The sequence below is a fragment of the Triticum dicoccoides genome, chromosome 3B (genome assembly GCF_002162155.2).
Source record: "Triticum dicoccoides isolate Atlit2015 ecotype Zavitan chromosome 3B, WEW_v2.0, whole genome shotgun sequence".
Taxonomy (NCBI): Eukaryota; Viridiplantae; Streptophyta; class Magnoliopsida; order Poales; family Poaceae; genus Triticum; species Triticum dicoccoides.
Window position 1 is genome coordinate 226943501 of NC_041385.1, and position 14467 is coordinate 226957967.

The window sequence follows — 14467 nt, forward strand, 5'->3', positions numbered from 1 at the left end:
CTCCGAGCGTTGGTCCGAACCGAGCCGCCTGCGGGGCCACCTCGGGGAAACTCGAAGTCTGGTTTTACTCATAGCCTGTCTCATCCGGTGTGCCCTGAGAACGAGATATGTGCAGCTCCTATCAGGATTTGTCGGCACAGTCGGGTGGTCTTGCTGGTCTAGTTTTACCATTGTCGAAATGTCATGCGAACCGGGATTCCGAGACTGATCGGCTCTTCCCGGGAGAAGGTTTATCCTTCGTTGACCGTGAGAGCTTATGAGGGGCTAAGTTGGGACACCCCTGCAGGGTATTATCTTTCGAAAGCCGTGCCCGCGGTTATGAGGCAGATGGGAATTTCTTAATGTTCGGTTGTAGAAAACCCGAAGTTGACCTTAATTAAAATACATCAACCGCATGTGTAGCCGTGATGGTCTCTTCTCGGCGGAGTCCGGGAAGTGAACACGGTGTTGGAGTTATGTTTGACGTAAGTAGTTTCAGGATCACTTCTTGATCGCTACTAGCTTCACGACCGTGCCTCGCTTCTCTTCTCGCTCTCTCTTGCGAATGTAGCCACCATATATGCTAGTCGCTTGCTGCAGCTCCACCTCATTACATCACCCTTCCCTTAAGCTTAAATAGTCTTGATCTCGCGGGTGTGAGATTGTTGAGTCCTCGTGACTCACAGATTCTACCAAAACAGATGCAGGTACCGGTGACACCAGCGCAGATGGCGCAACTGAGCTGAAGTGGGAGTTTGATGAGGCCCTTGGTCGTTACTATGTTTCATTTCCAGACGATCAGTAGTGGAGCCCAGTTGGGACGATCGGGGATCTGTGTTGCATTTGGGGTAGTCTTCTTTTATTTTGGTTCCGTAGCCGGACCTTGAGTGTAAACTGAATGATGGATGTTTATTTATGTATTGTGTGAAGTGGCGACTGTAAGCCAACTATGTAACTCTTTCCCTTATGTATTACATGGGTTGTGTGAAGATTACCTCACTTGCGACATTGCTTTCAATGCGGTTATGCCTCTAAGTCGTGCTTCGACACGTGGGAGATATAGCCGCATCGAGGGCGTTAAAGCGGCACCCCGAACTTATAGCATTATATGCATTGGCTCCGAATCATGTCTTGGGTCAATAGTTGGGTTTGCCCGGCTCCCATGTTTTGGTACCTTACGTTCCGTATTATCGGCTAAGGTAGCATTGGGAGAACCACTGCGATTGCGCCCCGGTTGAGCTGGGCGAGCGCCTCAGTGGAGAAAGTTAAAACTGACCGTCATGATAAGGCGAGAGCTGGTCGCTGTTCGAGAGTTCTTTTCGAGTCCCTAAAGACTTATGCCGCTTAGAGCGAGGAACCGGCTTTGTCCGGCCCAGGCGTGGATAGTGCCCCGAACTCAGTCTTCCGAACACTAGGGGCTTCGCCGAAATTTAAAATTATAGAATTCTATGGATAAGTGAGAGTGTTCAAGCATTATAAGTCCGGTTGCCTCGTTCGTTGTGTTGAGCGCCTCCCTAGATGGACCCAACAATGGGAACAAGAGCGCTCAAGTTTATCCCGAACACCCCAGCACTCGTGGCATGGGGGCTGAAGCCGACGACTTGCCATCTCTCAGATTTGATAAACGGCCGCACAGAAGGTAATATTTTAAATTAATAAGCATTGCTTAGCGCATATGAACAAAGTTTTCAGCGCACAGGATAACACATTGCGAGTCTATTCAAATATTACATCTTTGGAGCATTCACCCGCAATCATGCGGGCACCCTTCAGGACACTCTTATAATACATTTCGGGCGTGCGATACTCCTTGCCCGCCGGCGGCGTGTCCGTCAGAAGCTTCTCAGCGTCCATCCTGCCCCAGTGCACTTTTGCACGGGCAAGGGCCCGACGGGCACCTCCAATGCAGGCGGAGTGCTTGACGACTTCCACCCAGGGACACGCATCCACTAGCCGCCGCACCAGGCCGAAGTAGCTCCCAGGCATGGCCTCCCCGGGCCACAGCCGAACTATGAGGCCCTTCATGGCCTGTTCGGCTACCTTGTGGAGCTCGACCAGCTGCTTCAGCTGGTCGCTAAGGGGCACCGGATGTCCGGCCTCAGCATACTGAGACCAGAAGACCTTCTCCGTCGAGCTCCCCACCTCGGCCCGGTAGAAAGCGGCAGCGTCGGACACGCTGCGAGGTAGATCTGCAAACGCTCCTGGAGAGCTCCGAATTCAGGTAAGTAACAAGTAATTCACATTCACATGCTTGCCTGCATGAAAAATGCCTTACCCGCCGCTATTTTCTTCACCGCCTCGATTTCCTGGAGGGCCTTGTGGGCTTCGGCCTTACCGGCTTTGGCACTCTCAAGAGCCGATGCAAGCTCGGACTCTCGAGTCTTCGAGTCACGCTCCAAACTCTCATACTTTTCCACGAGAGCCTGGAGCTCTTGCTGCACCTCCGCCACCCGTGCCTCCTGCTTCTCCCGCTCGGCTCGTTCCGCGGCCGCATTGTGTTCGGCCGCGGACACGGCCTCCTTCAGGGTCGCCACCTCGTTCGTGGCTCCTGGAGTACCCACGTTATCCTTGTTATTTCTCTTGCAACCAAATCCTTTTCTATAAGGTACAAATTTAATACGGTGTTACTCACCTTCCTTGTCCTCGAGTTGCTTCTTGGCACGGCCGAGCTCGCTCTCGGACCGCTCGAGGTTCTGCTTCAAAGCATCGACCTCCGCAGTCAGTGCGGCAGAGGTCAGCAGCGCAGCCTGCAACCCCATATTGACATATTTTTTAGACCTCCTGCGTATATCTTTTTAGATCCTCAGTCCGGTTTTTCTTTCCGAACACCGAACTGAGCATCAGGGGCTACTGTCTATGTGGTATCATATTACATATTTTAAATTTCTTACCTCAAAGCCTGTTAGAAGGCTGCTACAGGCTTCGGTCAGCCTGCCCTTGGCGAGCTGAACCTTCTGAATCACCGCACTCATGATAGTGCGGTGTTCTTCCTCGATGGAAGCGCCATTGAGCGCCTCCAACAAGTTATCCGGCACCTCCGGTTGGACGCAGGCCGCCGGTGTCACAGTCTTTCCCTTCTTACGAAGGGGCCGCCTGCCGGACTCCGGAACCACTGCAGGTTCCGGTGCGGAGTCCGGTGCGAAGTCCGGGAGGTTTCCCTGTGGCACCTCCGGAGCCTCCCCCTCCTGGCGGGTCCCCTCCTGGGATCCCACCTCGGCGTCATTAGCGTCACGAGGGGTGGAGGCGGTCGGAAGGGAATCCATATCCGACGTAGCCAAGGACCCGCTCGACGAAGCGGGAAGATCATCCTTGGCTGGACTACAGGTTGTATGCGGCATTAGAAGGGCACCACGTGACAAAAAGAGAAATTATAAATAACCCAGGAATTCGGACACTTACGATCTTGCCAGGGGCTTGGCCCTTGAGAGCCACTCCTCGTCGCCTTCGTCGGCGTTGGCGGAGCTGTCCGGAGGAAGGGTCCGTCCTTTCTTGGACCCTTCGACCGCCCTCGTTGGGGAGGCCTTCCTCTTCTTCTCTCCCCCCACTATGGGAGAGGCCTCTTTCTCCTCCTCCTCGGGGGAGGAGTCCGCCTCGGAGTCATCGGACGATGAGTCCGATACCACCTGGCGCCGGGAAATCCTTCGGGTTCCCGTGGCCTTTTTCTTGGCCTTCTTCTCCGGCACCACGTAAAGTGCCGGGACCAGCAGCCCCATCAAACGGGTGTCCGCTGGGTCTTCTAGAAGGGGAGCCGGACAGTTAACCTGTCCGGACATCTTCTGCCAGTCCTGTTAAAGGCATTGGGAGTTTAGATCCCACATGGAGTCAAACTATGAAAGAAATGAGTGTCCCATAAAGGATAACATAGCTTACCTCGCCGGCCGGGCGCTGCGTGCTGAATCCGCGATCTTCAGTTGCGGATGCGGGGGCTTCTCCGCCCTTGAACAGCACCCTCCAGGCAGCTTCGTACATCGTGTCGAAGAGCCCGCTCAAGGTCCGGTGCTGTGCCGGATCAAACTCCCACAAATTGAAGGCCCGTTGCTGGCAGGGGAGAATCCGGCGGACGAGCATGACCTGGATCATGTTGACAAGCTTAAGCTTCTTGTTCACCAGGGTTTGGAGACAGGACTGGAGTCCGGTCAGCTCCTCCGAACTACCCCTTAGCAAGCCCTTCTCTTTCCAGGAGGTGAGCTGCATGGGGGTACTAGATCTAAACTCGGGGGCCGCTGCCCATTTAGGGTCACGCGGCCCGGTGATGTAGAACCACCCCAATTGCCACCCTTTGATGGATTCCATGAAGGCGCCCTCAAGCCAAGTATGTTGGGCATTTTGCCCACCATGGCGCCTCCGCACTCCGCTTGGACGCCCTTCACCACCTTCGGCTTGACATTGCCACAAGCCGAAGTGGGGCTGGATGCAGAGGAAGGCCTCGCACACGACGATAAACGCCGAGATGTTGAGGATGAAGTTTGGCGCCAGATCGTGGAAGTCCAGGCCGTAGTAGTACATGAGCCCCCGGACGAAGGGGTGAAGTGGGAAGCCCAGTCCGCAGAGGAAGTGGGGAAGAAATACAACCCTCTCATGGGGCCTGGGGGTGGGGATGAGCTGCCCCTCGTCGGGCAGCCGGTGCGCGATGTCGATGGACAGGTATCCGGCGCCGCGCAGTCTCTCGATGTGCCCCTCCGTAACAGAGGAGGCCATCCACTTGCCTCCCGCTCCGGACATGGCTGGAGAAGGTTGAGGTGAGATGTGCGGACTTGGGCGCTGGAGCTCGAGTGCGCGGAGATGGATAAGCAAAGGAGGAAGAAGGCGTAGGTAAAAAGGGTGGATCCTTATCCCCTTATATATGGGCGGACGAAAACTATGCATCCCCACCGGCCTGGTAAAACTCGCTTATCTCCCAAGCGCCGCAATCAATGGCGCGGTTGGGTTACCCACGTCCGTATTGACGGGAATCCCGGAATAAGGGGAACACGATCTCTGCTTCGACAAGACGTGCCAAGGAAACCACTTCGCTAAACGCACTGAGGTGGTATAATAAAAACGATTCAAGTAAAGGCTTGGTAGTGGTGTGACGTCACGCCACAAAATACGTCAGCAGATTGAACTTGTGTACATATTATTCTCTCCACGGAGGTATGTGGAATTTATTTTACAGAGCCGGACACTATCCTGGTGTTCACAATCTTCTATGAATTATTCGGAGGAGGAACCCGCCTTGCAATGCCGAAGACAATATGCGCGCCGGACTCGTCATCATTGAAGCCTGGTTCAGGGGCTACTGAGGGAGTCCTGGACTAGGGGGTGTCCGGATAGCCGGACTATCATCATCGGCCGGACTCCAAGACTATGAAGATACAAGATTGAAGACTTCGTCCCGTGTCCGGATGGGACTTTCCTTGGCGTGGAAGGCAAGCTTGGCGATACGGATATGTAGATCTCCTACCATCGTAACCGACTCTGTGTAACCCTAGCCCTCTCCGGTGTCTATATAAACCGAAGGGTTTTAGTCCGTAGGACGAACAACCATTACAACAATCATACCATAGGCTAGCTTCTAGGGTTTAGCCTCCTTGATCTCGTGGTAGATCCACTCTTGTACTACCCATATCATCAATATTAATCAAGCAGGAGTAGGGTTTTACCTCCATCGAGAGGGCCCGAACCTGGGTAAAAACATCGTGTCCCTTGTCTCCTGTTACCATCCGCCTAGACGCACAGTTCGGGACCCCCTACCCGAGATCCCCGGTTTTGACACCGACAGTATTCATGACCTGCAAGTCAATAATGAGGCCCTGCTCAGCAAATGGTTGTTCAAACTTCTTACTGCGGATGGTGTTTGGCAAACCATGTTGTGCAACAAGTATCTAGGCCAAAAGGCAATGTCTCAGGCATATTGGAAACCTGGTGACTCACACTTTTGGGCTGGCCTAATGGCGGCAAAGAAACATCTGTTTCGCTTTGGGTCTTTCGTGATAAAGGATGGGTCGGAGATTTGTTTCTGGGAAGATATCTGGCTAGGCAATGCCAGTGTCAGAGAACAATATTCAGCCTTATATAGCATTCTTCGCGATAAGAATAATATTATTGTGCACGTGCTCAGTTCCGCCCGGCCGAATATTTCATTCAAGCGGGATTTGATTGGCCCCCGACTAGTTTCATGGCATAATCTCTTATCCCGGTTGGATTCAATTAACCTGACGCAAGGCAGGGATGTATTTCGCTGGAACCTTACTACATCAGGGTCTTTCACAGTAGACTCTATGTACCATGCAGTCATGCATTCTGATGTACCAGTGAGTAATAACAAGAAAAATTGGAAGTCCAAGATTCCACTAAAAGTGAAAGTCTTCATGTGGTATATTCGTAGGGGACTTGTGTAAATGAAAGACAACCTCGCACGGCGCAACTGGCCAGGGAGTAAGAAGTGTTGTTTCTGTACTCATGACGAGACAATCATACACCTCTTCTTTTAATGCAAGTTTGCACGTTCTACGTGGTCAGTCATCTAAATAGCATCAAATTTATATCCGCCCATAAGTTTTGGTCATTGGTTGGACAGAATACCAAATAGGTTCAACACACTAATAAGGATGGGAGCATATGCCTTAATTTGGTTGCTTTGGCTATGTAGAAACGATTTGATTGTTAATGAAAAAATGCTTCTCGTCTACAAGTTCTTTTTTGGTGTACACACTTGCTACGCACATGGTCTATGCTACAACGATCGGAGTACCAACCACTGTTCAAGGCAGTGTGTACGCGATTAGAGCAGGTGGCTACGGAGGTTTTTTCGCGACATGGATGGCAGCATAACCTACGGATTGGTCCACCACCTTCTTTGACATATGCATAGTGTCGGTCTATAGGACTCTACTGTTGCCGATTTGTCAGTTTGTATTTCATGAATGTTTTGTTAGACTTTTGGTTTTGGCTGTGTGCATCTTAGTTATGCAGAGGCCGGGTGTTACTCATAATGCTTTGTATCCACTTGATGCTGCATTTTGAGATAATAAAATCGCTCTTTATCGAAAAAAGTACCAAGTGGTAATAACGATTAATTCACGGGCACTCGGAGACTCGAAATTGATAAATCCTGGTAGAAGTAATAAAAACTCAAGAACAACTTCCCTCACACGATTAATTACACAAGCTTTACTAATCACTTTTTGCATCCCAAACTGCACCAAACCTCCTTCGCTTTTGGGCAAAAAAACAACAAATGTTTTGTGTCTTCTGCCTCATTAGAACAAGTAGGAAAAATAGGTGAAACTTTCAAATGTTTATTAGCAAGCGTAACACGACACGGAAAGTGCCATGCAACGTATGACAAATAAAAAAATTACATTTGTCGGGTAAGATAAATTCCAAATCTTACACCAAATAGGATTAACATTGGTTCGTTACATACCATCAGTATGTTGCAGTTTTCTCCCATGTTGTTGCTCCCATTCGGTAAAATAAGCTGACCGAACAGTGAATTTTTTTTGTATAACTCCGAGCAATAAAATCTAACATGTCATGCAAAGGAAGCAGAATCGCAAGGACACGTCGGGCATCAATAGGCCAAAAACGTCCGTCTCACCAAATCTTCATCCCAAAAATTTGTAACTGGATTAGTAATATCCGAAACCAATATGGAGTAATAATTTTCCTACCCGAACAATTTGGGATCCATGCATCCGATACCATGTCCATTCTCAACTCGCTAGATATACCCATGCTTCAAAAAGTTGACTCTCGTATAATACTTTGTCCAGTAAAAGATGATCCTTTTTAAATTTGCACTCATCAAATCAACATCAGGAAAATACTTTGATCTCAATATATTAGCACATAGAGAATATGGATTTTCAAGGAGATGTCACACCTGTTTAGCCAATAAAGCTAGATTGAAGCAATGTATATCACGAAAACCCATACTTCCTTCCTTTTTTGGAATGCACATCTTCCACCAGGCCATCTAATGCATCATCTTCTGATTGTCCTCAACACCCGCCAGAAATGTGACATCACGTCAATGATTCCTTTATAAAACATTAGGAATTTTAAATATAGACATAGCATAGGTGGGAATAGCTTGTACAACAAATTTGAGGAGCATTTCCTTCCCTCCAACTGATAACATTCTTTCTTTCCATCCAGTAATTTTCATAATTATCGATCGATCAAATACCAAAAACAGTCGCTTTTGTCCATACCCACATTGGCTAGCAAACCCCAAATATTTGTCGTTGAGAGCTTCAGTCATTACGTTCAGAGTTGTTCAAATCTGCTCCGTGTCGTCAACCTTTGTGTTTGGACTAAAAAATATGCTAGCTTTTTCAACAATCAACAAGTTTCACCATAATATCCTTCAAGAAAGGCCACTCAACTTAGTCATACGCTTTGTAGATGTACGTCTTGATAGCACACAAAATCTCTTTACCCTGCCTCTTATTCTTAATTGTGTGGAAGCACTCATATGCCACTAAAATATTATTTGTGATCATTCTTCGGGGCAGGATTAACTTAAACGAGCGGCAATCACTTTTGAGATAACTTTGTATAGCACATTACATATGCCGATCGGTCTAAATTGAGTTGTATTTTCCAATGAATTAACATTTGGGATCATTACAATTATAGTATCATTCCATCCTAGCGGTATGATACAAGTATTCATCGCAAGCCAGAGCTCCTCGATCGAGTTGTCCCCCAACATAAACCAAAAAATATATAATAAATGGTAGAGAGTCCATCTCGTGTCGGTGCTTTTAAACCATCAGTGTGACAGGGCCTTACCTAGAGGCTGACGATGTGCCTATTGAAAAAATATTTGGGTTCATTCAATTTGCCTAAAGCAATTGGGTTTTCATCTTGCGGCTGCCCTGCCTTCTTCTTACTTGAGCACACTCATCGACCCTCCCAATACAACGATCGGCCAAATCGCTAGCAAACCCCCACCTGTGGCCAGTGGTGCTCCCCCGCGTCCCTCATTGCCCTATCTTGCCCTCATAGCGCCCATGTTGTGATGTCGCCGCCATGACAAGCCATTTCGTCCCCATCTCCAACTAAGTCCTAGCTCGGCCTCACCATATAAACATAGTAACTATCTGCCTAGTGCATTTTTCACCAAACTACATGTGAAGATACCGATCCAACATCATTTTATTCGTCACTCACCATGAAAATGTGACCCTGGAGCAGGGTTTGACCGCGTCACGACAAACATAATGACAATTTCTTGCTTTATCCCTCATCCCCGACATGAACACTTTAATACACCCGATCTTTGATTGCTTCACAACGAACGTGGATGTCTCTTACTTATATGGGCGATCAACGTCAAAACATGACCCACGTCTGGTAGCAACAAACATCAATGTCAACCCCTGCTTTATCCATCATTGGTGCGAAAAGTTGACCCACATGCGTGTTCCTACTGCATTGTGAAAAGCTTCGACATTGTTCTCCCGCGATAGTCCCTCAAACTCGAGTAATCAATATTGGGCCCAACATTATAATGAAACCGAGGTATGGTTTTTGAACATGTGGCAACAAACATAGGCATCAACCTCCCACTTTATCCCTCTCTGATGACCAATATTGGCTCTTAGCGTGAAACATGACCAACATACTGTTTTTGACCGTTTTACGACAAGCATTGGCGTCAATCTCCTACTTCATCACCCTCCGATACCAACAGTGGTGAAGGCAGAATATTTTTCAAGGTATGGCCGATGTAAGCAGCTAGGTGCACACAATACAGATTGTGAAGTTTTCCTCACTAGATACCAATATGCAACTCCTATGACTCTCGATGTGAAAACAAGAACCACATTTTCGGCTATGTCATCCAAAACATTAGCATCAATCTCCCGGTTTATCCCTGTAACTAACATTGGCTCACAACGTAAAAGCATGAACCTTGATTTCTCCTAATGAAATCCGAGAGGGAGGCCTCTCTTTTACTAAAGAAACAACAATGTAAAGACATAAACAATGTGTTGTTTTCGACCGCATCCCGACGAACATCGATGTCGATCTCCTGCTTTATCCCTCTCTAGTAACTAATATGCAACTTATGTGACCTTGGACCAACCAGAGCCGAGAGATTATCATGTGCCCTAGGTTGTTGGCATGAGTTTTCTAAGAGCATCTCCACTCGTTCGGCCCCCACGGGCTAGAAAATGTGCTGCCCTAGGGGCACGCCGGCTGAAATATTGGCTTGGGGCGATCTGGTTCCCAGCCGCCGCCCCCAGGCGCCGATTTCGGCCCACTTTCGACGCAAATTAACCAATTTCGGCCCGTATTCGACGTGCTTCGTCATAAATTCAACATAAAAAGCTTTTTTATCACATAGTTCAGCACGGGAAATCAATAGAAATAAAATAGTTCAATACAAATTATATAGTTCAACAAATAAAAACTCATATTTCATCACACATCGAGCTAGAAGTTGCCCTTGAGCCTCCATAGGTGCTCCACCAGACCGTGTTGCAGTTGTTGATGCACTAGTGGGTCTCGGATCTCCTGACGCATATTGAGGAAGGCAGTCCAGGTTGCCAGTAGGTGCACTATAGGAATCAGGAACTTTGTCGTCCGCCACGGCCGACGGCAAAGGCACACATGGCGGACGACAACATGTCCGGCTGAATAGGCTACGGCAAAGGCCTCTTTGCCGTCAGCTGGCGGACGGCAAAGATGAAAAAGGATTTGTCGTGCACTGGCTGACGGCAAAGAGCTTGGACGGCACACATGGCAGTTCAGGTCCGTTAAGTGGTTAACGGCGTGCTTTGCTGTCAGCCAGCGGACGACAAAGATGCAAAAGCCTTTGCCTTCTGCTGGCTAACGGCAAATCTACCAAATAGGCTAGCCCCAAATTGCTAGGTTGCACAGGTAGCTGCCACGTGGCAGCTTTGCTGTCTGCTGGCGGACGGCTTTGCCGTCCGCCAGCAGACGGCAAAGTGTCTATATAGCCCTTGTTTTTTCTATTTTTTTCTTAAATTCATTCAATTTTGACAGAATTATCTCTTGTCGAAAACTTATTGTTGAAATTATTTCGAAATGTGTGTGTGTGTGTGTGTGTGTCTATATTTATTTATAGACACACACACACACACACATTTCAAAATAATTTCAACAATAAGTTTCCGACAAGATATATATACAAGTTTCCAACATTTCCATATATACAATAAGTTTGCAACAAGAGATATCCAACAAGTTTCCAACCAGCAACATATCCAACAACTTTCCATAAATAAAAAGGAAGCACAAGCACAGGTAAAAGTTTCAACAACTAGTTTCCATCAGTGCTAGCTTCCTCATCTCAAGCAAATCTGCAAATTAGGAAAGATGAAAGTTAGAAGAAGAAGAAGACTAGCTAGAAGAAGAAGAAGAAGAAGAAGAAGAATCTTCTTATTCCTTCTTATTCTTCTTCTTCTTCTTCTAACTAAGGTAGGTAAATGAAGTAGTTAAGCTAATTATAGATAATTATTGAGCTATCCTAGGTTGTTATGCCATTTTGTACCTAAGTGAGCTAATTATGTCATAAATAAAGTAGCTAAGCTAATTATAGATCATTATTGAACTATCCTAGGTTGTTATGCCATTTTGTACCTAAGTGAGCTAATTATGTCATAAATGAAGTAGCTAAGCTAATTATAGATCATTATTGAGCTATCCTAGGTTGTTATGTCATTTTGCACCTAAGTGAGCTAATTATGTCATAAATGAACTAGCTAAGCTAGCTATTGGCCATTATTGAGCTATCCTATGCCATTTTCTAGCTAACAAAGCATTTGTTAAGCAAAACACTCGTGAAAACTTACCATGATCTGGGAGGTGAAGGTCCGGTCGGGGTTGCGCCACCATGAGACCGAGAAGGATCGGTCGATCGTTTGTGGGAGGCGTGCTACACGAAAGATTATTTGCAATGTTTAGTTAGCATGATGCAACTGAAATGTGAATAGTAGTAACTAATGACCATTCAAATGAAACTCACCGTGTCCGCTACAGCAATCTGGGCATCAGCGGAGGGGTCTGGCCGGTTTTCTCGCACAGATACTGCACATTTTGTTTTCACGAGTCAGTCATATGAGTTAGTAATGAAACGAACATTGCGTGCATGATTTGGCTAGTATGCGGGAGAAACTTACCACGAGGATCTCGTATAGGGCCCGATGACTCGTGTCTTCCGGTTCCTCTCCGCCTCCAACAGATTTGTCGTCCTCTCCTCCATGTCCCTCACCTTCTCATCTGCCTTCCTGGTTGCCTCCGCCACAAGCTCCTGGGCCCTAGCCTCGATAGCGAGATCCACTGGCCTCATCTCGGGAAGAGACTTCGTCTACCGCTTCTTGATCTCCGGGAGACTTCTAGGACAACATATGAGCCCATCCCCAATGGCTATGTGGCCAAGTTTCCTCCCATTACCAGATAGCATCACGAGCGCAGGATCAAAAGGACTCTGGCTCGGGTTGAAGTCCTCGCCTTTCATCTCCTTCCCCCAGTCTCTGTACCTCACAAGCTTGTCGTGGGAGGAGATGTTGGTGAAGCTATATGGATGACTGAGGTCATCCTCCGAGAATGCCTTGGCCTTCTTGTACGGTGCAGTATGGGCCATGGCATAGAGGTCGTACAATGGCGGCACCTCCTTCTTGTTGTGTCGCACCTGAAAGAGAGGAACAGGGTAAATTAGTAATTAAAGCTAGCATGAAGAATGAAATTGCATGAATCGAACCACATACCCAGTGTTCCCCGTACTCAAACAGGTTGGAGCTCCCTTGATGGTGCGGCACACCTCGCATTTGGGCACGCTTGTCCCTGGCCTTGTTGTGGGTGGCTAGCGATTAGGGAGAGCACCACTCATCCACCAACCTCTCCCAACAGTCCATCTTATCCGCACACCATCTCGGGGGCACCTAAGTTAGACAAAGAGAAATTTCAGCGCTACGCCTACGAGTCAAATCAAGGAAACCGGTACAAGGCCTTAGGAATAGGTAATTACCGTCATGTACTTTTCTTTACTCAGTTACTTGAGGTAGCACTTCTTCTCCCTCCTGATGTTAGTCGAGGCGTAGTAGTCTCGGACAGCCTGAACCCGAGCTTCGTGCCATTTGTTCTGAAGTAGGCGCTTGCACTCGGCTTCGAGAACCATAGCCGCGTCTGCCTCGTGTTCCTCAAGACACCTGTAGAAGGTCTGCAATCAAACAAGACAACACCGACCATTAGTACAATCACTAGGTACTGTTGATTTTTAATTCTGTAAAGGAGAACTTACCCAAAACCGCCGCCTCACAATGTCGGCCACCGTCTCGTACATGACACCATTGACCATCTTCCCTGGCGGGGCCGGGGCAGCCTGGTACAGCTCCCAGGTGAGTGCTAGCTGTCAAATCTCACCCTCACTTGGCAACGTGACCCACCCCAGGAAGTGGTGCCGGACTAGAATACCAAGGACCTGGTTGGGTCTGTGGACCTTATCTGCATGTATCCAACCCCTGCAGTATGACAAGGCCAACACATTAGATATTAGTTTGAAGAAACATGAAAGCAAAAGGTTAAAAGGAGTAAACTAATGCACTTACTTCTCCCCGTTAGGCTGAATCAACCACCTCTGATCGCGGGTCGCTGGCATGGACGGTAGCTTAGTACCACCATGTTGGTAGACCCTCTCGCTCTCCTCAACCCGCTCGCTCTCGCTGTAGCTATCCTTAGATAAGGCCTCCTCGAGATCATCATCATGGTCGCTAGTCTCCGAAGTCACGTGTGACGAAGACTCTAGGACCCTAGTCTCCTGGGAGGAAGACTGTGGGACCCGAGTCTCCTGGGAGGAAGACACTGGGACCCGAGGCTCCGCGACCAGAGCCTCGTCGACCCGTGGTTCGGCGACCAAAGGCTCGTCGTCCCGAGGCTCGTGGACCGGAGTCTGACACGGATCCAGGTCAGACGGGTCCACCTAAGACGGAGCACTCCGGTGGTCTGGAGACTCAGCGGGGGGGAGGGGGGTGGCGGTGAGGAAGGCGGAACAACCTTCCTCCTCTGCCAGCGCCCCGTCCACCTCTACCCCTCTTCTTCCCCCGACCTCCTCTCCCGGCCTAAGAAGAAGCGCCCGCCGAAGGTGCTGGGGGTGTGTGCATGCTGTCTACAAGCGCCCTCCGAAGGTTTTGGGGTGGAATAATAACACCCCTCCCACGCGCCGAGGTAGGAGGCTCGAAGCGCTCTCGACCCAAGCCCACCATATGTCAACACCTGCAATGAGAAAGAGTAAACGAAATTAGTACAACATAAACATAAAAAGATTTAGTGTGTATCATCATCATGAACATAATAAAAAAATTCGGGGTGTCGTGTCGGGGGTCGAGGGGTCGGGGTCGAGGGGTATCGTGTCGAGGGTCAAGGGGTCGGGGTCGAGGGTCGATGGGTCGGGGTGTCGGGGTCACGGGGTCGGGGTGTCGTGCTCGGGATGGCAAATCCTCCACCCCTTGACCCTCAACACGACACCCCG